General features: G+C 55.1%; 1 long non-coding RNA gene across 1 annotated transcript; it reads left to right on the forward strand.

Annotated features, from left to right (window-relative positions):
* Positions 1–2,570: 2,570 nt before the first annotated feature.
* LOC112123508 lies at positions 2,571–4,212 on the forward strand. The gene is made up of 3 exons (XR_002909536.3): positions 2,571–2,734; positions 3,431–3,532; positions 4,141–4,212. It is a non-coding gene; the product is annotated as an uncharacterized LOC112123508 (long non-coding RNA).
* Positions 4,213–22,462: the final 18,250 nt, after the last annotated feature.

A 22,462-nucleotide genomic window follows, 5' to 3' on the forward strand; every position in this document is an offset into this window, starting at 1 on the left:
TTCTTTCTCTCCTATGTTTTCTGTGTATTCGATTCTTAGATTCCAAGGTCAGCAGGGACTGTTGTGATCATCTAGTCTGACCTCCTTCATGGCCCAGGCCAGAGAAATGAAATTAATAGACAGCAGGTTTAAAACAAACAAAAGGAAGTATTTTTTTTCACACAACGCACAGTCGACCTGTGGAACTCCTTGCCAGAGGATGTTGTGAACGCCAAGACTATAACAGAGTTCAAAAAAGTTTTAGATAAATTCTTGGAGTATAGGTCCATTAATGGCTATTAGCCAGGACGGGCAGGGATGGTGTCCCTAGCCTCTGTTTGCCAGAAGCTGGGAATGGACGACAGGGGATGGATCACTTGATGATTACCTGTTCTGTTCATTCCCTCTGGGGCATTGGCCACTGTCGGAAGACAGGATACTGGGCTACATGGACCTTTGGTCTGACCCAGTATGGCCGCTCTTATGTTCTTATGAGAACTGCCCCAAAATAATTCCTGTTTGAACTAGACCCCATCTTAAAAAAAAAAATCCTCCCTTGATTTAAAAATTGTCACTGATGGAGAATGCCCCATGACCCTTGGTAATTGTTCCAGTGGTTAATTAACCTCACCGTTAAACATTTACACCTTATGTTCAGTCTGAATCTGTCTAGCTTCAACTTGGAGCCATTGGATCTGATTATACTTGTGTCTGCTAGATTGATAATGGGCTCGTCAAATATCTGTTCCCTGCGTAGCTATTTATAGCCTGTGATCAAGTCACCCCTTCTTTGTTAAGCTAACTAGATAGACTCAAGGAGCTCAGTTGCTATCAGGCAGGTTTTCTAATTCTTTAATCATTCTTGTGGTTCTTCGCTGAACCCGCTCGGATTTATCCTTATCCTTCTTCAATTGTGGAATCCAGAATTGGACACACTGTTCCCGCAGCGGTCGCACCAGTGCCAATACAGAGGTAAAACCGTCTCTCTGCTCCTATTCGAGATTCCCCTGTTTATGCATCCAAGGGTCTCATTAGCTCAGTTCAGCCAGTTATCGTCCATGACCTCAGTCTCTTTCAGAGTCCCTGCTCCCCAGGAGAGAGCCCCCGTGTGGTAAATAGGGCCGACATCCTTTGTTCCTAGGTGTCCACGTTTACATGCAGCCGTATTAAAACACATATTGTTTGCTTGCGCCCTGCTTACCAACCGATCTAGATTGTTCAGTGTCAGTGATCTGCCCTCTTCATTACTGAATACTCCCCCAGTCCTAGAGGCAGCTGCAAACTTCATCAGTGATGATTTTATGTTCTCGTCCAGGTCATCGACAAACATGTTTAAATAGCGTCGGGCCAAGGACTGATCCCTGCAGGACCCCACTAGAAACGCACCCGCTTGATGATTCCCTGTTTGCAATGATGTTGGCGCTGCTTGGAAATGAAATATCAGACTGTTTTGTTTGGGATTGGTTGGTTGGTTGTTTCCAGAAAAAAGGGTTTTCCTTGATTAAAATGGGCATTTTTGCAAAATTTTTCCATTTTTGTCCAAAAAAACCTACTACTGCTCCTAGCTTGCAGCTTTTCATCGAGAATCTGAGGATCAAGAGGGCTATTTAATGAAAACATGTTTTGTGGTGGGGGAAAGTCCATTCTCAGTCAGTTCTACTGTGTCCTTCTTTCAGTCCAGTTCTAGCAGGAGAGCTCAGCCATCCCTGTCTCCCCGTGTCTGCACTGCCGTGAGGCTCGGCATGACGTTGCTTTCTCCCTCACAGCCCCTGCAGCCAAAGGAAGCCAACGGCAGGATCTTGACCTACAGTCTCCGCTGGCAGCGAAGGGGGCAGCCGGCTGTCGTGCTGGCATGCCTCACCCGCTCCCTGCAGTGCGCTCTGGAGCTGCCGGCCTCCGAGGAACACACCTTCTTCCTCACCGCCAGCAATTCCGTGGGCGAGTCCCCCGCTAGCAAGCTGTTGATCCCGGCGGTGCAGGCCCAAGCAGGTTAGACCCAGCCTGATCTCTCCGCCCCAAGCACGGGTCTCACTCCCAAGGCAGAGCTCAGCAGGGTGGAGTGGTGGCCTGGCCGGCCCTTGGTTGTGCAGTTGAGTTAGACCTGCAGGGGGATGCGGGAGGAGTTCTGTGCCAGGCGGGGTGGGGGGGATCAGGCACTTATCACTATGTGAGGGCGGCTCCCAACCAGACGGGAGCACTGCGGCATTGTGTTCCCACGGGGGGGCGAAGTCCATAATGGGACCCCGGCTGGGGAAGTCTGAGCTGCACCCCCGGCAATGGGGTGATACAATGGGGAGCCCCACTAGTGCACTGCCCTCTTGGAGCATGTGTGCACAGCACGGCCCCACAGAGCAACAGATGCTTGGGAGCCTCCCGGGACCCTGTTGGCTCCATCTCTCCTCGCCCAGGCAGAGGGACCACAAGGGAGGCATTGCGCCACCTGACCCGAGTTCCCCTTCAGCACAGGGTCTGGGGGGAGAGAGGCAAACTGTCCTTCCCCCATGGCAACGTGGGCACCCGAAGCCCAGCCCTGGGTGTGCCTCCCTCTCCACTATCCCCGGGCTCCTTTCAGTGCCGCCGCCGCTGCCACTCCTGGTCTCTCCGGCGAGCGACCGCAGCCTCCTCCTGCAGTGGGATCCCCCTGGCTTCGCTGCAGCAGCCTATGTCTTCGAGTGGGGCCGGGCGTCTGAGAACCGGGGGCAGAACAGCAGCTGGTGCTACGAGCCGGGGAACATCAGCAGGGCGGTCCTGGCAGGTGAGTGATTACAGAAGCGACAGAGCGGGGGGGAGGGGAAGGGGGAAACTGAGGCAGGACCCCCTCCACGTTCCTAGTTAGGACTTCACATCAGACCTAGTGTCATGAACAAGCCCCTGCAGGGCGCTCTCAGTGCACACGGCACTGAGCCAACGAGAGGTGGGTCTTTGTCCTCCTCTAGTAATTGAGGAGGATAAGAACCTACTACTGGTCCTAGCTTGCAGAGTTACTCCTCTAGCTCCGGGGTTATGGGCTCAGGTTTTTAGTACTGCAGGTCCCACATTCAAACCCTGTCATCAGCCCACGTCCCCCAGTCTGGGTGTGAGGTTGGCTAGCCAGGCAAGGCAGGAGTATAGGAATTACCAGCTGGGAACAGGCAAGTCCAACAATAGGTGATGCTGAGGGCTTCATAGGCATGGAGCGGAGGGTTGATTCCTTCCTGATCCTGTATGGTGATCAGTGGATACCCTGAAGCATGTGGGTTGAGTCGTCTTGTCAGATGTGCTCCCGCTTAGAGAAATGTCCGTTCGTTTGTTTGGACCCACCTTGCCCCAACGCTCTCCTGCAGCCTCCCACCCCATAGGGGACTGCAGCGGGAAGCAGGGAGGGTATGCTTTTGGGTGCACGTCCCCTGGGGCTGTGATGCGGAAGAGACGGGAGGTTTCACCGTCGCTTGTCCCTGTCATGTCCCCGCAGAGGCAATTGAGCCGGGGTATCTCTACAGCCTGACACTCTTTGCCCTGAGCGACGGAGCTGTCCGGGCTGCAGGCTCTACAAGCGCTTACTCCAAGCAGATCGGTAGGTGCCGAGTGTTTGGGGGCAGACGCAGCCAGATCCCTTCCACCCCTAGGAGAAACCCGGCAGCGCTCCAGCCAGCGATGTGGGAAAGGGCGCAGGGGCCACTGAAGAGTGCCAGTGGCTTTGCTGGGGAAGCATTAGTCTGGTATGAAGATTAGCATAGACCGTTGTGTCTCCGGCTGAGCTCATATCTTCTCCTCTCTCCCTGAAACCAGAGGGTGGTTTGGGGAGCTCCTAGGAGACTTGGAGTTGAGGACTTCTGGTTTCTGTCGGTGTGGAAGCTTTCATTCCTGAAAGGAGGAGGGAGTGGGGTCTAGTGGTTAGGGCAGGACTCCTGGGTTCTATTCCCAGCTCTGCTACGGACCTGCTGCATGGCCTTGGACAGGTCACATTGCTGCTCTATGCCTCCATTTCCCCACCTGTAAAATGGGCATTAATGGAGTTGTGGGGAGGGATGGAAAGGGTTAATATTTGTGGCAGGCTTTGAAATCCTTCTGATGAAAAACCTAAAATACACAGCTGTGAATGAAGGGAGAGGGGACCTCCGCTTTGGGTGCCTGGGATGGGGCTGGTTAACCCTTTCCTCGACACCCCCTCTGTGGTTGCAGCTCCATTCCGTGCCCCAACTCTGCATCCCACCCGTGTCTGGCCATCCCAGGTGGAGGTGCAGTGGGAGGAGGTCCCATTGGAGGAGCAAGGTGGCTTCATCCGGAACTACACCATCTCCTATGAGGAGCAGGGAAAAGACGCCCAGGGTAAGGCACCAACTGGCTTTGTGCGCCATGCTGGCCGGGCCTGGGCTCACCCGCTGGGTCTGAGCAGCGGCATCTCCTGTCTTACAGCTGTGGTGGTGAACGGCTCCGTCCATCGCTATCTCATCGCGGGCCTGGCTCCTGACTCCGTGGTGAGGGTGGGCATCTCCATCAGCAACGATGGGGGAAGCACGCAGGGCTCTGTCCTCTCCATCAGAACCAGAAGCCTTGGTGAGGAAAGTAGAGAACCGGGCGCTATGCCCTGGCCTGGGGGTGCTGGGGGTTCAGCGGGCACTGAAATGAGATGGCAAAGACCCGCTTGGGCACATCTAGCCTGTCCCTTGGCCAAAGTAGGATGGAGCAGCACGTGCTCCAACCAAGCTATAGGGCTTCCACCACTTCCTTGGGGCAGGTGATTCCTCTGCTGGATCGCTCTCGATTCTGCACGTCAGCTACATTTCCCCCTTTGCCCACCTCCATCCCATTGCTTCTGTTTACATCCCCATACTGGTCCTCTCCCCCTTGGGGTGAGCATCTCCCCATAAGCCAGAGTTTCCAGGCTTCCTAAGGCTTGAGATCGGTCTCTCTATTTTGCGTTGGATACATTCACAAGGCCTGGCTCCCCAGCCAGAATGGTCCCGTCTTACACCCGCCTTGCACGGGTGCAAAGGATCATGCGGGGCAGCGGCGAATGGGAGACAGTCCCTTTGGGCTGCTGTAGGTCTTAGACTGTCCCTGGGCAAACCCCTAGCGCCAGCTGGGGGGCTGCAGCGCAGGCTCCCAAGGGCTCTTGCTCGTGGGTCCCCAGTGGCTTTGCACCTAAAGCCTTTCCCTGCTTTCTTTCCAGACGATGGGAAGGTTGAACTGTTGCTGTCCTCCCTGTGCATGGGGCTAGTCGTCCTGCTCATCACGGCCGCTCTGGCCTGCGTCCTCAAGCACCCCCTGTACGTATGTTTGTGAGTCCCATCCCGGCCACCCTTCTGAGTGTCAGGGGGGGGGGGGGATGGGCCCCCCCCCCCCCCCGGTTGGATCCTGTAAGCTAAGGAGGGTCGGGTCTGGTTAGTACTTGGATGGGGGACCACCAAGGAACACCTAGGTTCTATACTGCAAGGAAGTGGCGTTTGAGAAGAGAGTGCCCCCTACCACATTGCTGAGTCAGCGTGGGGCTGGGGAGGGTGGTAGGTAACTCAGCGAAGGATGCTCGTCATGCTGAGACGGCCCTAAGCCCCGTCCCCCAGCATGGCGCATGGGAGTGCAACGCAGGATCTGTCCTGTTGATGAGGATTTACACTCAACCCCTGGAGGGCTTTTGGCCGCGAATGATCTCCTGGCACTTCCTGCCAAGGAGATTTTAGCCCTGGTGTCCTACGTCCCCTTCCGCCTCCCGATTGTTCCTGCAGCTCTAGCTGGACACAACATTCCTCTCCCCTCCTTGTCCCGAGCGGCAGGATAGGGGCGCCAGGTGCTGTTAAAAACCCGCCTCGTTCCCCTAGAGGGGACTGGCAGCATCCTAGACGTCAGAGCTGGAAGAGACCGACGAGGTCGCACCCCGTCCATCTCCCAGCCAGGGCGGGATTCGTCCCCTCACGGCAGGTTGCCACGCCCAGGGATCTGCATCTGAGTGGTAGGTGCAGGAATTCCTGGGCAGAGTTTGCCGAGCCCTCTGGGATGGGAAGTGCTCCGGTAGAAATGTGGACTCCCAGTTCTTTTCCTACCTACAAAAGGGCCTTCATCTTTCCCTTTAAAACACGTAGCGTCCCTGTGAGCTTAGCATTCCCTTCAGGACTCCTGCGAGAGCTTTGGGGCAACCAAAGAGAGTCCGCTCCCAGAATCCTGAGCCCGGGGCATCCTGGGACAGGACTTTGGGAGGTCAGTCAATGCCGTAGGCATCCCTAGGCAGTGCAGACATGATCAGCAAAGCTCAGACTGTCATTGATTTCAGTGAGCGCTGGACCAGCCCCCTAGTCTGGTACCTCCAGATCCAGTGTCAGGGCCTTAGTTAAGGAGCCACCAGTCCCTGGGGAGACCATGCTAGTCACAAGAACGTAGAGAGAGGCGTTTCCCTCCTCGACGTGGTCATCTCAGTACCAATGCTGGGTCTCGTCCTCTACAGAATACAGGGCTGCCTGTGGCCGCAAGTCCCTGACCCTGCTAAAAGCCACCTGGCCAGCTGGCTGCCACAGAAAATGTGGCTGGTGAGTACACGTTTTTCTGCACAGCGATATGGTGGGTGCTGTGTGTTAGCTGCCTCTCTGCTCCCAGCAGGAAGTTGCTAATTAACCGAATGTTGCCAATAAGACAGAGGAAGGCCCCTGGCGTGGGGCAGTCCTGGGGAAGTCCACAAGGAGCTGGGTGCTGGGGGCCTGCAGGGCTGCACACTAACAAAAAATAGTGTTAGTAAGTGGCCAGGCAGGTGCTAATATCCAGATCCTTTGAACGTGAAAGCCGGGGTGGTCAGGCTCTGTCCCCAGCCAAATGTTGCTAATAACTGAAAATTGCCAATATGAGGATTGCTAATAGCTGGCTACACCTGTCCGCTACCCCCCTCCCTGCCCAAGGGTTTCCTGCTCCGTACGCTGGGAATTGGTCGCTGTCTCCGGCAAATATACTGGGAGCAGGCTGTAAGCGTCTCCCTCCACCCGCCCCACCCAGTGCCGTAAGACCTGGAGGTCATGTCTCCAAGGAGCACAGAGAGAAGGCGGGAGTGGAATGGAGAGAGACAACCCAGGCTGGGAGATCTCCGGGCCTCTGCCAGGTCCCCAGTCACACCGAGCCACTCTCCCCACCCTTTGTGTGCCATTGGCTGGCACCATCATGTTACTGGGGGGTGGGAGGGGCACATGTAATTTACCCGCTGGCTGCCGCAGTCATAGGGCACCAGCTGCTGTGCGCATTACTAGCACTGGGGGGCATGTTTATGGCAGATAGTAAATTCACGGAAAAAATGTATTTGGGAGACAGCGAAATGACGTGTGAATTTCGGTTGAATTCAGCAGATAGTTTCGGCTGGAAAAACAAAATGAAGCGGGAGGAATTAAAACAGTTTGGCCATTTTGCTTTTTGTTTCCAAACGGCATTTTTCTTTTGAAATTTTGCTAACTTTTTTTTTTTTTAAAGGCAGGTGAAAAATACCCCAAAATGACCTGCCCCAAAAAACTGGGGGGGAACGAAATTGTTCAGAGTCAAACAGAACATTTTAGTTCGACCCAAAATGAATTTGTTTGTTTCAGTGAGAAAAACCCCAAATAATTCAGTTTCGATTCAGACCAAACCATTTCCTTTCTGTGAAGGGGGGGCATCTGCCTCAAACCAGAAAAATCAATGATTCATTCAGCTCTCCATGTAACCTCCTCTCCCTTGCAGGACTTGGGGAACTTCCCAGTGGAGCAGAGCAAGGAGCAGAGAGCGGGGTATCCCGACTTCCCGTTCCGGGGGGTCTCGGGAATCATCTGTGGCCAGCAGGAGGAGATGATGATGTGCAAGTCCTTCCTGGAAAGCACCTGGGCAGCAGAGGCCTTTGGCGCCGGAGATAAATACAGGCAGCCTCTCCAGACCATCTTCCTCCGAGGAGACGTGACCACCCCAGACCATTCCCAGGCAAGACGCCAAAGCAAGGTGGAATATTCCACAGTGATCGTCTGGGCATATCCCGGTGATGCACCACCAAGCTCTACTGCTCCCTGGCCCCAACCTACCCCTCAGAGCCCAGAGAGCTCTGGTCCCAGCCGGGAGCCTGGCTGGAGGATCTGCTTCCAAAGCCCATCCTGTGAGCCCCTGAATGGGTCGTGCTGGCGATGCAGCCAACAGCTGGATGGAGGGCCCGCTTCCTTGGGGGCATTTCCACACCTGAGAACCCTGGTTGTGGAGGGATCTGGGGACCTCCAGCCTAATGGAGATCACCCTGCGGGCGCGCTCAGCTCAGTGACGCCCTAACAGCCTCTGGAGAGAGACCTCCTCTCCCGGGGCATACGTACGAATGAGGGGGGGCAATAAGGCCGTCTCGGTGGAGTCTCACCCCACCAGGCAGAGGGGTGGGACGTCAAGCAGAGCCCAGTTCCCCTGGGGGTGGGAGTGAGAACCCTGCTGGTAAAAACACGGTCTTAATGATACCGGGGAAGGAGCCATGTCGGCCTGGATCTCCATGCAATAGTCACGGGCGCAGGGAGGCGTTCCTCTTCCCCTGCCTCTGCCGGCTTTTCCCCATGCTTACTGCTTAGCCAGCCCGGGCCAATCCTTTCCCGCTAATGCAGCCTGCTGATCCGTGTGTGTCGTGTCGCTCTCTGTGCCTGAGCCTCGGACGAGCTGAGCATCTCCCAGGCCCTGGCTACGGAGCCTGGCTCCTGCTCTGGAGATTCACGCTCAGTGACGTCAAGCGAGACAGCGACCGTCCAGCGAGCAAGTCCTGCCAGTGTGTTTAGAGGCCTCCCGTCCCTCTTGCTACATGCTCCTAGGGCTCATTAGCAACGCTCGTAGGTGTTGGAGATGGGGGGATTGTTATCCATTCCCTCCGCCTAGCTGGGTTTGTTCCCTACAGTACGTTGTTGGGTCCCAAATAACTCTGTTTACTAAATGTATAAAAAGAAAAGCCAGGTCAAGCGCCACATGCTGCTGCCCTGGCCGCTTCCGCAACACAGAACACGGTGAGCGCCCCTGGAGGGCCTACAAACTATTTAAAGGGATACGCCTCTATTTCTATACATTCCGTGTCTTCAATAACCCACAATCAATTGAACTGCCCGCGCTTTGCTTGGAAGCCCAGCCAACCTCACTGGCGGGGAGCATTTGCTGACTGGCGCAGGATTAAACTGGACTCCTTTATGGAGCTTTTGCTCCAAATGTCTCGTGAGCTTTGCTATTTGTGGGTGCTTACGACTTACTGACTCCCCCCAGCCCCAGGGGTGCAGTCTGCATTTAAAACCGAGTGCGCATCGTGCAGATATGGGCTATGGAACAATTAAGCCATGCATGTTTGCTGCTCTGTGTTATGTCTGGTTTGGATGGGGATTGGATTGTGTCTTATTGTAACTGTTTGCTCAGCACCAAAATCTTTGGCAATGGGGCGGGGGGCACGTGTATTATTTTACTCCCCGTTATTAAACCTCCAGAGGAAGCCGATCTCTTGCATTTTTCCCCCCTCCTGTTTTCTGGGAGGCCGTGGGTTTCAAATCCCACTTTAGACCTTCCCTCGGCCAGGCCGCTACTGCTACTTATCCCACTATCCTCTCAGTGCGACCTTGTGCTGTTTATAGACACCTGTTGTGTCTCATCCTCTCCTGCCCTTGTGAGCGCTGCAGGGCAGGGAGCACCTCTTGGTTATGTAAGTACAGCGCCTAGCGCAAAGGGGCTGGGGCCTCTTGGTCTATGCCAATACAAGGAATTACAGTGGGCGGCTGGTCCCAGGTGCGGAGACATCCTCTCCGATTAAGCCTCTCTCTGCGGCATCCTTTGAAACCCAGTGGAGCCTGGAGTTACCCCCTTCCCTTGCAGCTTGTGTCACCACTCACACCCGTGCAAAGACGCTGTAAATTGTGAGTGTGGGTGGAGAACGCTGAGCGTGGGGTGTTCTGCACCCGCCTTGCCCGGGTGGTGGTGACAATACGAGCTGCAGGGGACCGGGAGGTTTGGACTAGTTTGTTCTCATGTGGTGGGTCGGGAAGCTGCTCCCGGGGAGATGAGCCGTCAGCTTCGAGCCTCTGAAGACTGAATTCATTCACTTCTGCTTAAGTGACTTGCTCCAGGTCACACAGCAAATCGGGTACGTCTACACTGCAAAGAACACCCCCCACCCCGGCGCTCCAGGTCAACTGACTCTGGCTCAGGCTACAAAGAGAGGTGTAGACATTCCCGCTTGGGCTGGAGCCTGGGCTCTGAAACCTCAGGAGTCAGGGTGGAGTTTCAGCACCCAGGCCGCGGCCCAAGCGGGAACGTCTACACTACTTTTAGCCCCACTGCACGAGTCAATCAAGCTGGGCTCTGAGCCTTGGTGCCGGGGGGTGGGGGGGGTGTTCTTTGCAGGGTAAACGTCCCCCAGCTGGGACTAAAATTGGAGCATCTCGTCTCCCAGGCCTGCGCGTCAGTGAGGAAGCAGAACTGCCCCGATTGAGAAGAATGAAAACGTGCGTCAGTCATTGTAAAGGGGAGGTGGGGCTAAGCCACCAGGAGGATCCCGCCTTTGGGGAATCGGGCAATGCCCTTATACAGAGCCGAGGTGGCTGCGGTTAAAGGGGAACTCCAGGAAACTGCAGGTAGGTCTGCAGCTACTGCAGGGAGCAAGAAGGGTCCTGCGGGGGCATGTGAGGAACTAGCTCTCCAGGCAGGGGGGCCTGGCAGAGACCCTGCCCAAGCAGGGAAGAAACGGTAAAGGGCCAGCTGGCTGAGGACTGACTTTTTGGGTTGATCAAGTGAAACACTGAACTGCGTGGGGGCTAGAGCGCCCGTGTGGCTCAGTGGCCTCAATGAGGGGACCCCTTGAGGCAGAGGTGAAAGTAAGCCGGTACGGTCCAGTACGTGCTGGCAAGAGCCGGTACGGCGTGCCGGACCGGACCGGCTTCCCTGGGGGTGATTTAAAGGGCCAAGGGCTCCAGCTGCTGCAGGGAGCTCCGGGCCCTTTAAATCCGCGCCGGAGCCCTGCGGCCTGGGGGTAGCGGCGGCAGGGCTCCCGCAGTCATTTAAAGGGCCCGGAGCTCCGCGGCGGCCGGAGCCCTGGACCCTTTTATTCGCCCCTGAGCCCTGGGGCTCCCAGCCGCCTCTGCAGCTGGTCGCTCCGGGGTGATTTAAAGGCCCTGGGGCTCCCTTCCACAGCCGGAGCCCCAGGGCCTTTAAATCTTGAAAGGCCCTGCCTCTTCTGGTTGAGGCCACACCCCCGCTCAGGACTCCGGCGTACCAGTAAGTCCTTTAAGTTACTTTCACCCCTGCCTTGTGGGGAATGTTTGAACCACCCTGGCACTGTGGATTCTTAAAGGGCCCTAAAGAGGGGGGGAAACAGGAGCGGGGTGCCATAGAGCGACCCCCACCCGCAAGGGGGTACGTGGGAGGCAGCTGCCCCTGTTACAGTCCCGCCAGTAGCAGAGCAGGGCCTTCCTTAGAGGGAAAGGCTGGTCTTGGGATTACGATAACGGCCCGGACTGCAGGAGCTCTGGCTTCAGTCCCTGGCTCTGATGCTGACTCTGGGACCTTGGGCAAGTCACTTCAACAGGAGTGAATGAATTCAGTAGCCAGAGGGTCGGACGTGCTGGCCCCTTTAGCCATTAAACATGGGTCAGAAGCAGTCTAAACATACTTAATCCTGCCTCAGGCTGGGAGGATGGACTGCCTGAGCTCCCTTTCAGCCCTACTCCGTTTGTGTGATTCTGTGTGCCAACACACTAGGCCAACGCTCTCTGCCTCAGTTTCCCCATCTGTAAAACGGGGCCAACAAGCCTTCCTTTCCCTTTGTGGGTCTTGTCTATTTTGATTGTCAGCTCTTTGGGGCAGGGACTGTCTCTCGCTCTGTGGCTGTGCAGCCCCGATCTCGGATGGGGCCTCGTAACGCTGCCGTAACACAACTCACGAACCGCAAAGAATTCCATTAGCTAAACGGAGGAAGGTCAGAGCGGAGTTGATACCAAACAAGAGTCACTTGTTTAAACACAAATCCCCGCCCCCCCACCCTGCAAATGAATTATTTAGAAAAGACCTAACTATAAACCCCAAAGAAAAGAAAGTGTGGGGGGGGATGCAAACAAAGGAGTGACTCACTTCCTCCGGGGCCGGGCGTGAGACACTTCCAAGCGCGGGTCGTGCTGCCGTGGAGGGAAAAGGACAGACGGTTGCCTCCAGTTACAACAATCCTTGTGGCTCTGCATTGTGTGACAGCAAAGAATCCAGGCTTTCGAGCCAGGAACCTCAGCTGTGAAGGCCTTTGGCAGGGACAAGGCCGAGCGAACAGGGAAACAATTAAACAGGGGAACAAAACAGCTCTGAAGAGGAGAGAGAAAATTAATTAAAAGGCATTGTGGGGGGAGAGAGAGCATATAGACTGACGGTTCGATTCAAACTCGGTCCCCAACAGCTGTGCTGCAGAAACTCTACGGGACCCACCGGCCGTGGCTCGGGCGCCCTTCCCCTGAGGAGCACTAGCATGTAGGATTTGTTCTAGTAGCACTGAAGGGCTCAGGGCCCAGCTGTGCTAGGTGCGGTACGTCTGTATTAAGGGTCTGTCTATGCTTGGAGTGGAGCATGTGACTCCCGGCGCAAGGAGGCAGATTCCCGCTCACTCTCAGCCAGCTAGCTTGCGAAAAGCAGAGACTAGCCACATGGGCAGCAGGTGGGGCTCGCCCTCCCACCCCGGTTCAGCTAGCCCATCATGTAGCCGTGCTGCCGTGGCTTTATGCTGTTTTTAGCCAGCATGGCTCCTAGAGCTGGGACTCGCGGGTAGACACCCAGTGAGACCGTTCCAGCACCCAGGCGCTTACACGCTAAATAGACCAGACACAGGCCGGGAGAAGGGGGTACGGATCTTCCCTGTTTTGCAGATGGGGGACTGAGGCGGCCATGTAGGGAGAACGTGGCTGATTGTAGGTGTGGCTGCATCCCCTCTGCTCATGCCAATGGGTACACAAAGTAGCGTGGGTGAAGCTGGTGGATGTGACACGGAACGGCGCAGGTAACAGAGCTGCTCAGCAAGGCGGCATCTAGCTAGGAACTTGACAGCTGTTAGGATGCAGCATACCACAGCAGCAGTGGGAACAGAACTGACCCTTCTGGTCCAAAGAGCCCAGGCACTAGTCATTTGAGCTAACGGAGAATCGTCGTGAGCTGCTTGCAGTATAGGGCGTATGACACACTCCATTCAGATTACATACAGCAGAGGACAGTGGTGCAAATGCACACATATTATAATATTTGCACGAAGGTCATTTTTCAGTGGAGCGATGCAATATAAACCAGTTGGTCTGGGACTCAAACCTTTGCCGTTTCCCTGGTAAAGCAGAGCTGCAAACCGGCTAACGGCAGGAAATGCAAGAAGCGCGCGCTGGGATTTTCCATCCTCGCTTCGCTCCAGCTTTCGTTTTCACCCACCTGCCCTTTGTTGAGTGACGTTGGAACCGCGGCGGCGCTACAAAGCCCTTTCTGTTCGGCTTTCCCCGTGGGACAGACTCCTGTTTATTTTGTCAAGGGCGAGCGTATTAGCGCAGCTATAAAAGGAGGTGGGTGTTTTCCAGGAGCTCAGCACAATCTGGAAGCTGCTTTTCCATTCTCTCTCCACGCCAGCCGTTGGAACGAACGCTGGCTCAGTCCAGGGTGTTTACCAAAGAGCTGGGACTGGCTTTCACTGTCACTGTCTGGTTAGAACGGGCAAATGCACATGCCCACCAGCCTACGTTTTCAAAAGACACCAATGCCTTGAGACATTTTAATGGGCTTGATTTTTCAGAGGAGTGGGTGCTTGGCACTTTCTGAAAATCAGGCCCCTTGCAGGTGACTCACTTTGGGAACTCAAAATCACTAGTCTTGTTTGAAAATCATGGCCCTGCTTTAGGGCCTATCTCATAGAACTGAAAGGGACCCCGAAAAGTCATCAAGTCCAGCCCCCTGCCTTCACTAGCAGGACCAGGTACTGATTTTGCACCCCAGATTCCTAAGTGGCCCCCTCAAGGATTGAACTGACAACCCTGGGTGTGTGCTCAAACCACTGAGCTATCCAGCATAATCCTGTTAAATGCCATCATGTGCTTAAGCCCCTTGTTGAGTCAGGTCCATAGGCACGTTATGGGAGGAGCTGATTTGCATGCCAACTGGATACCTGCTTTGTGCTCACAGTTCTCCAATGGGTCCATTTTGCATGTCTTTCAAAAACCCCAGCAGTACTTAGCAACAGTACACTGCCTTTCCTGACCGGATGTGCTCGGATATCGGCTTTGTTGTATTATTTTTAATCCGGCAACCAAAGGGTTCATCATGTCTGCGCCTGGAGCACGAGGGACCGTTTGCTCAACGGGCGCCGGCTGCCTTTCTCGGCACGGTCCCTAGGAAACAGACAAAATGCCACATGTTGTTCCAGCGAAACAAAGTACGACACATTGTTCCAGCGAATGTTCTAGCCTGCACTTGTGGCTAATTATTCTAGAGAACAGCTTGCGAGCCGCTGCTAGCGGGAAGGGTAGAGATGCGTCAGTCCGCAGCAGCTGTCATGGTGGCTGCGAGGAGAATGTGTTGGAGAAATTCGCAGCCTAGGAAAGCAGAGACATTTTTCTGTAGAAAGAAATTGCCTGCAGTTTTTGGTTCTTAACCTTCCCCCAGGTCTGCGGGCCCTGTCTGGGCCTGGCTGACAGCTCTGGATCTAAGGGCCTTTGGCATGACAGCCTGCAGGAAAAGGTTCTAACGTTCCTTGTGTATTTTGACAGTAAGCTCTCTGGGGGCAGGGGCTAGCCCTGGGGGCCTGAGATTGGTTTGGTCCCATAGAGCAGTGGTTCTCAACCAGGGGTAAGTGTACTCCTGGGGGTATGCAGAGGTCTCCCAGGGGGTAGATCAACTCATCTAGATCAGTGTTTCTCCACCTGGGGGTTGTGATCCCCCAGCGGGTGGTGCAACAGGTTTAGGGGGGGTCGCAAGTGCAGGGCCGGCGTTAGGGGGTGGCAAGCAGGGCCGTTGCTCAGGGCCCCACACCCCACAGAGGCTCCCCGAAGCGAAGTTACATGCTTCAGCCCTGGGTGGCGCAGGCTTCAGAGAAGGCTCACAGGCGGAAGTCTCACGCTGAAATGCAAGCACAATATTTGTATTCCAGTCGATTGATTTTCTACTGATATGGTGAAAACGAGAAAGTCAGCCGTTGTTCAGTGCTCGGGTGGCTGTGACCCTGTTTATTCTTAAGCCTGATTTTGTCAGCAAGTCGTTTGGAAGTGAGGTGGAACTGGAGCGATGCCAGACAAATCAGACTCCTGAAAGGGGGCCAGTCGTCTGGAAAGGTGGAGAGCCGCTGCTCTAGAAGCTACTCCGCTACACATAATAAGGATGAAACTGACCTAGACTACTTTACACACACACATTGTTTGCAGCCCTGTATCGGCCATATGTCAGCCTGGCCTAGATTTCGTGCCCGGCCGGAGAGGTTTGTAGGAGAAATGCAGCCGCAGCAGCATTAGCTCACTATGCGCTAGTCACCAGGTCCGGTTTTTTTATCCTGTTCCATTCAGTGCCCCAATGAAACCCAGCTTTACGCAGCCATGGTAGCCGTTCCGACGTTCCTGAGTCTCATTGAAATGGCATTTAGAGTTCAGAGAGCCACAGGGTCCATTGAACGCTGCAAAAACACCACCCGTGGCAGCAAGTCAGAGCTCGGGTCAACTGATTTGGGCTCGTGGGGAATGACAATAGTAGTGTAGACGTTCGGGCTGGGGCTGGATGCTGGGCGAGGAGACCCTCCACCCTCGCTGGGTTCCAGAAGCCAGGCTCCAGCCGGAGCCCAAACAGCTAGACCGTTATTTTTACCCTCCATGGTGTGAGCCCGAGTCAGCTGACCTGGGCTCTGAGACTCTTTTTTGTGGGTGTGCTGTGTCGAGGTCCCCGAATGGGACTTAGCCTCCCAAGTCACTAAAGGGCTTTTGCAAATGTTCCCCATAATGCCTTTCATTTGTAGATGCCAAACTGCTCGGCTAACTCGCAACTGGCCAACTGTTTCTGCAATGCAAGGATCCCCTGTGCCTGTCAAATCCAGCCACCGCTGGGGCAGAACAGGGCACATAGCCGCAACGCAAGACAGAAAGTGAAGAACGCAAAGGCTATCACGTCCATTTGAAACTGCTGGCCCGCCGTACAGCCCGGTTAGCCTTGGCTACACCCATCACACACCCGCTAGCCAAAACACACGCCCTCTCCTACTACAATCCTAAGTCAGCAATCCAGCAGAGCGCGTCCTGTAATGCTGTTAGCCAGGAGACCAGTGAGCAGAGGTGACTGGGGGGTAAGGTGACCAGACAGCAAGTGTGAAAAATCTGGATGGGATGGGGGGGTAATAGGCACCTATATAAGACAAAGCCCCAAATATCGGGACTGTCCCTATAAAACCGGGACAGCTGGTCACCCTACTGGGGGGTGGGCCTCATGCTTTCATTCATAGGGTCTTGCCTTGCCAGTCATGAAAATGGGAGGGCCAAGGGTTTGATGCCAATCCTGGACTGGTTTCTCCCGCTGCAGTTCTGCTGTTCTGACACCGGAGGGCAACAGAGCTTCAGCTTCTCGTTGTTCTCAACTCAAAACCCCAAAGTGACCCTACCTAGGCCTGCTAGTCCTGCTCCTTTCCTGGGCCTTTGTGCCAAGCCCTGCCCTGCTCCCTTCGAGCCATTAAAGCCCCGCCTGGGTTCCGCAGCGCCATCCCCTTTTGGCCAGTCTTGTTCTAGGACCTGTCTCAAAAAAGCCCGAGTTTCCCCCTGTTAATGGGATTTCACATCATTAAATCATAGGGATTATTTAACAGTCTCGCTCCTCGGAAACCTGCCCCTCCGCCGCCGCTTCTGCCAACACTCCCGCCCAGGCCATTAACTGGCACTACCCCTTTTAGATTGAAGTATTAAGGTCAGACGCACCTGACCTTTTTTACCTACTGTTACAAGAACCACGGAAGACGACGCTATGGGGAAGAAATTAGATTCGAACATAAATAATGATTTCTCGCCCTTTGCTTTGTGCGTCTGAGAGCCCTTTGCGTAGCGTCAGTTTCGCTGAATCTCCAGGATAGAGGCTTAGTTCCTCGGGTTCCCCTCTCTCCTGGGAGGGGCGGCGGGGGGCGGGGGAGGTTCACGGAGCAACAGAAGGAGCAAAATCTTGATTGAAAATAGGCGAATGTGGCTGTAGAATCGCCAGAAATGGCAGGCGGCCTCTGGGACAGAAAGGGAGCGTTCCACGCACGTGGACGTGTAAACCACTGGACAGCGTCCCCCACCCACAGCGGGTGTAAGCCTATTCTAGCTGCAGCCAGAGGCTGGATCTTTAGCTTAGCCAAGAGAGACTCACGTTTTCGACAGACCCAGCTTTGTCATGGACTCCCCCGGGGCAGACCCCTGGGCCACACAGCCCTGTCCGCTTAATTATGAATTGAAATGGACAAGGCGGGAAAGAAAACATCTTGGGGCAAAGCCCTCCCCGGTGTAAATCAGAGGCGTAACTGGCTCGACAGCAGGGATGAATTTGGCTTATTAAGTGCTGCATTTCTGAGCAGCTGCTGCTGCCTTCGACTGGCTGTTGTAGCCAGCTGCCGGGTAATAAGATGTGACCACTCGGAATGACTAGGATGATGGGGTCTGTTTCAGGATCTGTTACAGATCCCAGCTCACGGCCCCTCTGTTTGCATCAACAAATAATGGTGAGTACCTGTGGGGCTCCCTTGGATTTTAAATGCCCTGATAGGGCAAATATTTAAGACCCCGCTCCTGCAATGAGCTCTCTGCAAAGTCCCACTGCTTGCAATGGGCTCCAGGTGGGGGCAGTGGGCTGCCAGTGCAGAGATCATAGCAGGCCTGGGGCTAGGGTTGCTCCGAATGCCGGCTCCGCAGCTCCCATTGGCCGGGAACCGCAACCAATGGGAGCTGCGGGGGCAGTACCTGCAGGCGCGAGGGCAGCGCAGAGAGCCTCCCTGGCCACCCATGTGTCTAGGGGCTGCAGGGATCTGGCGTCCGCATCCCGGGAGCCACAGTAAGTGCCGCTGGGACCCCGCACCCCAACCCACTGCCCCAGGCCAGAACCCTTTCGTGCGCCCAAACTCCCTCCCAAAGCCCTCACCCCCCTTCCACACCCCAACCCACTGTCCCAGCCTGGAGTCCTCTCTCGGAGCCTGCACCCTCCCCTGCACTCCAACCTCCTACCCCAGCCCAGAGCCCCCTCCTTCACCCCAAACCCCTCATCCCCGGCCCCACCCCAGAACCCACACTGCCAGCTGGAGCCCTCACCCCCCCCCCCCATACCCCACCTCCTGCCCCAGCCCAGTGAAGGTGGGGGAGAGCGAGCGATGGAGGGACGGGAGGATGGAGCAAGCAGGGGCGGGGCCTTGGAGAAGGGGCGGGGCAGAGCCTCAGGGAAGGGGCGGAGCAGGGGCGTTTGGTTTTGTGTGATTAGAAAGTTGGCAACTGCTAGGTCCTGAGTCACTAGAATGGAAACACTCCTTGGAAATAAGGCTGGGGTTCTCCAAGGACCCATGGGACTCACCCGGCAGCATCCTGATTAGAGGAACAGATTTACAGGCAGGGCCTTGCCTGGCTCGTCCGCTCTTTGCAGTGCTCCACCCATCCCTCCACCGGCCTTGGTTGCAAGCTGTGAGCACCACGTTCGCTGCGGGTTCTCGGCTGCACCACCTCCCTCTAGGCAAATCAGCTGGGTGCTGGGAAGAAAAGCTGCTCTATTTTGTTTGTTTAACTGCACCCAGGCTAAGCAAACAAGCCAGAGCCATGGCAGGATCCACTTCATTTCCAGTAGAAAACAGGGCTGGCTAGAGATTTTAGCAGGAGCACGTCAGGTTTCTTGCAGTAGATCTTGGTATGTTACAGCCGCGTTTCTGCTCGGCGCAAGGGCCTGTTAGCAATTCTGATGCCAATTAAGGCTGCTAGGTGGCTTAGTAATATTTGATGTCTATACGGAGCCTTTTCTGCCACAGGACCCTGCCCCGCAAGCCCCTTTGCGGGCAGAGCTCCCACTGGAGGCCTGCTCATCATGCCCTGCAAAGAGACAGCGCCACTCAGCTGTAGCCGCTCCGGCCAGAGGCCACCAACTTGCACATTGCACCACACGTGGGTGCGGGGAAAGGTTTGGGCCGAGGAGAGCAGGGGAACCCCCTGTCCTCATGGAAAGTGATCTTGGATCTTCAATATCTGCACAGAGCAGGCCGAGGGCTCAGCGGCCTAGAAGGCCACCTAGAATAAGGGGCGTGACGCTCACTTTACCAGCCTTGGAGGGATCAGCTGGGTGAGTCTGGTGGGGTTTGATCCTGTCTTTCCAGGGAGTCTATAGAGATTTCAGGGCTGCTCAGATCACAGAGCCACTGTCCAGTCATTTCAAATGTCTCAGGGCACTGGAGGAGCTGGGGGAACCGGTATTAGGGAAGGGGATTCCAGGGTTAATACTACAGCCCGATGGGGACCTAAGGGCTAGCAGAGCCGCAAGAGAGATCTCGGGGAGCTTAGTGCCAGATGAGTGGGAGAGAAAGGGTTAGTTTAAATACCCAGGAAACATTCCCCTGCCCCCTCCCCCAATACCTCCCTATTGAAACCATGTCTCCTTTTCACCCTCCCTTCCCCTAGGCCATGCATGGCCTCCTGCTAGCTGCAGATGCTGCCCCAGCCGGAGCTGGATCAGGGGCTGGACAAAGCACTGACCACAGGGTCACCAGGCCAGTTGAGAAACGGCCCTTTAAAGGAGCGGCGAGGAGAGCGGACTCACTGCCCTTCTCTGGGGGTGACTTGGCTGCCCACTGCCGGCACCCAGGGATGTCTACACCGCAGCTGGGAGCGAGCCTCAGCTCCAGCCACCCCGCCACCCGCTCCTAGATGCAGTGTAGACATCCCCACAGGCATCTGGGTCACCACCCCGCCCTGTGCCGTGTGCTGACTTACGCGGCATTCTGAGGGCGGCACGGCTGTCACACGCATGGCAGCACACATTACACCCCAGCAAGGAAAGAAAGACGGCGTGGTTACCTAACGAACGCCCAGGGCTGGATGCCAGCTCAGTGGCCCTGCCTCTCCCAGGGGCTCTATGGACCAGCTCCTCCCACAGAAAGACCTCAAGCGAGGAAAGCAAATGGGCAAGAATCTAAGCTCTTAGCAGCTGGCAAGGGGGTAGTTACACACCTAGAGAGATGGAAAGGCTTTGTAGATGGGGGTCCATGCCCTGGGAGGGGCAGCAGGAAGTCTCCAAGGAAAGGGAGGCTCTGCTCTCGACTTGGTACTAGCGAGGGTTGTGGCACTAGAGAACAAACGTCTGGAAGTGCAAAGTCCTCTGTGACACTCCTGCCTTGTGCCACCCCCGGCAGCGGGGACGCAGAGCACGCAGCCGAATACTTTGCTGACCTGCTGGCTGGGGAAGCCATCGGAGGCTGAATCCCAGCCCCTGATCCTGCAGTGGCCTCCAGACAAGCCGGTCTCTGCCCTCGCACAGCGCCCCAGGGAAGTCAGGGGGGCCCCCACGCCTGCTTGGCGCTCATTGCAGGATGGGGGCTTAAAAGAGGGGCAGAGGGAGGACATGCTATAGGACTTCACGGGCCTGGCTTTGCACCTTGCGTGGCCATTCCCACTAGTGCAACATGAGTGCAAAACACAATGGGCACGGCTTACACCTGCTGCGCACCCACTTTGCCCGGTGGGGATGACTGCGCAGGGTGCAGGGCACTGCAGAATCACGCCCACTATCTTTAGGCCTCAAGCCTGCAACCCGAGTCAATGGATCCTGCAACCAGCCCCTTGCGCCCCCATGGGTTTGCACTATCATCAACGGGGCTCCTTCCGCCCAGGTCGATCACATTGTAAAAGCCGGGCCTCGGAGTGTGTGTCGAGTGAATGGGACCTTCCAGGATGGCAGGGAGCAGTTATATTTCTCTCCTTAAACCCCGGGGCATCCTGCAAGAGGTTCCAGGCTGGCTTCCCACAATGACCGTGAGCATCCTTTACAAGCCAGCCATGAAGTATGTAAACAAACTGGATTGGTAGCTGTCATCTGGGTGGTTTCTACATTATTATTACATTTCCTTCAGTTTCTAACCAGGAATCAGTCCTGGGGTCTGGGCCTTTCCTACAAAGCTGAAGCAAACAAAATGCAACCGACATGATAAATGCAATATAGACAACCAGCACCATAAGAATCGAATGTTTTATGTAGCCCTGGCATGCTAGACTTTTGCCTTCACTGTTTTAATGTTTGCATTGTTTGAGTTTTCCATTGCAGGCTTTGTCCCCATCTCTAGGCTAACGTCTGTGCCCTGCTACCTAGATTCAAAGAATTTAGATTCATAGATTTTAAGGCCAGAAGAGACGTTAGATCATCTAATCTTGTACAACACAGGCGGGCCATAGATTTTCTCCCAGTTATCCCCGTACTGACCCCTAACATCTCTTCCTGGCATCCAGTCTTGATTTGAAGACATCAAGAGGCAGCGAATCCATCACTTCCCTTGGAAGTTTGTTCCAGTGGTAGGGTGACCAGACAGCAAGTGTGAAAAATCGGGACGGGGGTGGAGGGTAATAGGAGCCTATATAAGAAAAAGACCCAAAAATCGGGACTGTCCCTGCAAAATCGGGACATCTGGTCACCCTATCCAGTGGTTAGTCGTCCACACTGTTCAAAATTCATGCCTCCGTGCTGATTTGAATTTGCCTGGCTTTAACTGCCAGCCCTTGCTTCTTGTTCTGCCTTTCTCTGCTAGGTGAAAGATCCCTTTAGTACCCAGTATTTTTCTCCCCGGGCGGTACTTATACACGGTAATCAAGTCACTTCTCAATCATCTTTGTGGTAAGCGAAATAGACTGAGCTCCTTAAATCTCTCCACGTCCGGCGTTTGCTCCAGCCCTTGGATCATTTTTGTGGCTCTTCTCTGCCCCTCTCCAATTTTTCAACCTCTTTTTCAAATGGAGGAGACCAGAACTGGATATGGCATTTCTGCCTCGGTCTCACCAGCGCTGCGTACAAAGGGCAAATCCCCTGTCGCCCATTCCCAGCTTCTGGCAAACAGGCTAGGGACACCAGTCAAGTGGGTGTCACCAGAAGTCATGGGATGAAATTGAGCACAGGGGAAACTGAGGATAAGCCACAGGGAAAAAATGTCCTAATGCTGAAATCAACCAGGCAGCAGAATCATCTCCCAAGGGAAGCGTCAAGAGCCCCATCACTGGAGTCATTTAACAATTCTCTGGACAGAGCGCTCTGGAATACAGTACTCCGGAAGGAACGGTCCTGCACAGGCCCAGGGGTCGGGCATGATAGGATTTCTCCTCCCAGATCAAGCCCATGGCCCATCAAGTCCAGGATCTTGCGTATTTGCGATGCTTCTTTTCCATCTCCAGTTTCTATGAGGTCATCTCGTCCTCCCTTTCACAGGTCCCTGTTCACAGGGACACGGGAAAGTTTAAACAAACAGTTCCCTTTCTTTGGCCCGGATTTACAGCTGGCGCAACGGAGGTTGTGTCTCTCCCGGCCTCGGGTTGAAGGCCCCACTACCTGC

The sequence above is a fragment of the Terrapene carolina genome, unplaced genomic scaffold (assembly GCF_002925995.2).
Source record: "Terrapene carolina triunguis isolate 2854851 unplaced genomic scaffold, T_m_triunguis-2.0 Scaffold194, whole genome shotgun sequence".
In the NCBI taxonomy this organism is placed as follows: Eukaryota; Metazoa; Chordata; order Testudines; family Emydidae; genus Terrapene; species Terrapene triunguis.